At 40.5% G+C, this 3,490-nt stretch overlaps 1 protein-coding gene across 6 annotated transcripts in view; it reads left to right on the top strand.

The window, feature by feature from the left end:
- The window catches only part of LOC143018058 (uncharacterized), a 220,290-nt gene extending 218,493 nt beyond the window's left edge, over positions 1–1,797 (top strand). For all 6 annotated transcript variants that reach the window (XM_076173118.1, XM_076173117.1, XM_076173116.1 and 3 more), the window contains one exon: positions 1–1,797. This exon is cut by the window's left edge and continues 1,459 nt beyond it. The gene's annotated coding sequence lies outside the window, so the exon portion shown is untranslated.
- The last annotated feature ends 1,693 nt before the right edge of the window (positions 1,798–3,490 follow it).

Below are 3,490 nucleotides of genomic sequence, written 5' to 3'. Positions count from 1 at the left end.
TTACAAATATCAGAGAGATCCTGAAATGAGTTATAATCTGACATTTACACCAGTCTCTGGAGATATGATTCCGACACTTCAGAACCAATCGAATGGTTTCATATTCATTTGTGAATTTAAAGGAATCTTTAGTAAAGACGCGAAATTGGGGGGGCCATGCTCAGACTCTTCTACGCCATTCTTCTCTGAGCGCTGATTGGTTAACGAAGGCACGCCCAGACTTCGCCGCGAGAGTGAGACGTGGAAAGCCGGGTCCACACTTGTTGGATTTCCACGTATCGTATCATCTTTGCGTACCACCAAGTGATAAGATACCGTGCAATAGGGTTTTGTACCCACTTGTTGCGTATCCGCCTGCTGTATACGGATACGCAACAAGTGGGTACAATAACCTGTTGCACCGTATTGTATCACTAGATGGTAGGTAAAGATAATACGATACGTGGAAATGCAACAAGTGTGGACCCGGCTGAAAATCACCCAAAACCTCATTCCATCCAGACGCTCGTAAAGCAAACGAATGCAGAACTTGAAGGGTGAGATCACGTGCAAATGTAAAACTTGCACAAGGACACAGAGATGACGGCTCCAGCAGCGGAACTCATTCTTGAAGCTGAAGACCAGGGTTAAACCATCTGGGGCTCTTGGTGGTTCTGGCTGCTGTCTCAGTTTCAACTGTCGAATGAACCACTAAAAATGGTTCATTCAACTTTTGCTCTCCTCTGCCGGAGTATGTGTCCCATACATCACACTGACGTTGCCTCCATCATTACATAACAAAGAGAGGAATCATAAGAATAAATTTCACTGAATTACTAGTTTAGGAACAAACTACACGAAAAACATCATCTACACGTATCTCTACTTCTATATTTGCATAGCCATCTCTACATCTATATCTGTCTTTGCTCCTCTCTCTCTCTCTCTCTCTTTCATCTTCTTTCTTATCTTTGGTTAATTGAAATCAGTAATGATGTTAAATAGAGTGCGAAGCCATCGACTTTCGTGATCGTTACCAAAGACGACTTCGGCCTCAGAACGACTCGGCTCCACAGAGCCGTGCAAACGCTGACATCTACATGATTAGCATACTAATTATGTGCATATTCGGATTTAATAGCAATCTTAAGACGTCTTAGACAACAATCGAACGCAATGTGAGAATATGGTAAACGTCAGAAAAATAGTCAGTTTTCCAAGAGGAGTTTGCTATCCCGGTTCCTAAATACAAAAGACAGTATACTAGTCATTACTTTTCTTTCATATATTAAGTTTGTTACATTGAATAGTAGTTCGAGATCTTTGTAAGTAAGATGGCAGTGTCCTCCTGCTAGTAAGCCATTTAGTATAATTCTGTATCATCTCAAAAGGGGCTGGACTTTAAACTTATTCGGAGCTTACCACAAAGAAATAAAGAAACATAGCATATTTGTATGAACAGATATAGAATCCACACCTTTAGTTCACGTGTTTTGTGAGCATCTGATGTTACTTATCAACTACAGGATAAGCTTCGAATATGTTTCGAAACGCATCCGGCAGCTCCGCATCACCAACATGGGGCTACGGGATGCGGCGACGTGATACAAAAGAGGTACTTCAGACTAAGCATCGTGTGCCTGCTGCCAAGGTCCTGTCACCAAAGAATACCAATAAAATCGTAATAATGGCGATGATTATGTGACACTGCAACAAACACTCTCTGTAACACCGCATTTATTCATTTTGCAGTGATCAAAGAAGGTACGGTGAAGACTGTATATAGTCAGAATTTGAAATAAATTTGAATTGAGGTATTGATGATGTTTATTTGAACCTAAAACCTAGTACACTAACCCATGCAAACAACAACCAATGATAGATGCACGTATTTACATTGTAAAGGAAATCTTCTGACCCCACATCGAAGCCGGATGAACATATGCATAATATCTCTAAATATGGTAAAGCCTGCAGGCCACAGATAAATGTGAAAAACTATGAAAAAAAAAAAAAAACATAAATATGATAACCATTTTCTTACCATTTCGATCCATCTGATATTGATGACGAAAGAGTCATAAGCTTGGGTCCGAACTTAAAGCTGCTTTCATATGCATGGCCAAGGTGCAAAAACATGTTCAAGGGTTTAATTAAAATAACAGCACATTTATTTACGCATGTAACTAATTACTCCTCAATCAAAAGAGGAGCAACACGGGTTAGCAATTGGTAAAAAGGACAATATTATTAAAAAGTAATTGTGATAAGTACCTAAACAGACGAGAAGAAAATGACGAGAATAAAGGAAGAAACCAAGAGAGAACTGGAAGAACGGAATTAACCCAAACTAACTCATATACATGAAATTGCAAGGCAGAAAGAAAAATAGAGAGAGAGAGAGAGAGAGAGAGAGAGAGAGAGAGAGAGAGAGAGAGAGAGAGAGAGAGAGAGAGAGAGAGAGAGAGAGAGAGAGAGAGAGAGAGAGAGAGAGAGAGAGAGAGAGAGAGAGAGAGAGAGAGAGAGAGAGAGAGAGAGAGAGAGAGAGAGAGAGAGAGAGAGGGAGAGAGAGAGAGAGAGAGAGAGAGAGAGAGAGAGAGAGAGAGAGAGAGAGAGAGAGAGAGAGAGAGAGAGAGAGAGAGAGAGAGAGAGAGAGAGAGAGAGAGAGAGAGAGAGAGATGCCTTGCACCTGCGCCTATCTTACACCTCTTCTCCTGAACAATGGCAGTGGTGCCATCGGAAAGGTTGCCACCTACCAACTGCCACTGTCGCCTGCTGTGCCTTCTCCTTCAAATGAACATCCTACGCTTTCATGATCTGTCCACGAATGCTTCACCTAACTTTTCCATAGACATGAGCATGACTTTCTCTCACAAGGATTAATAGTAATAATTTCAGCGTGAGCCGTACCAGTGTTGCATTTGGGGTCCCTCTCTCACCCCATGCTTGGTTAGCTAATGTGTGTGACCTATTCCCTGTCTGACATGGATCAGAGTAGTCTGTTCTCTGATAATACATCTTTTCGTTCAGTCATCTGTTTGTCCTGTCCCATGTACCAATTTCAGATCCTGTCTTGTTTTAGGCAATGCTGTCCGCCTTGATGTAAGATTAGTTGATGATGTGTGCAGCCACTGCTACCTTTCTGGTCTTTTTCCTCAGGTCCTTGTAAACAATACTGACCTTGCTCCATTGTGTGAGGTGTCCAGTCTCACCTAAATACCCTGCCAGAGTGTTGATATTCTGGTATTTTCATTTTTACTCTTTTTATCTCCTTATAAAAGATCTTGCATCAGAAAGCACAATGTATACATTATATATATATATATATATATATATATATATATATATATAATATATATATATATATATATATATATATATATAAACTATGGTACCTTGTCTCTCTATCACCTTTCACTTGTTCATCAATATTGGTCCTTGATGTCACGATTGTCTCATACTGTCCTTCTTTATCTATGTGGTGCCTCGAATCCTATAAGGATGCGCTCGT

This window comes from Oratosquilla oratoria, chromosome 34, assembly GCF_046742065.1.
Source record: "Oratosquilla oratoria isolate Oo_2021 chromosome 34, ASM4674206v1, whole genome shotgun sequence".
NCBI lineage: Eukaryota > Metazoa > Arthropoda > Malacostraca > Stomatopoda > Squillidae > Oratosquilla > Oratosquilla oratoria.
Note: the sequence above shows the minus strand (reverse complement) of the source record. Positions and strands in the feature narration are given on the sequence as shown.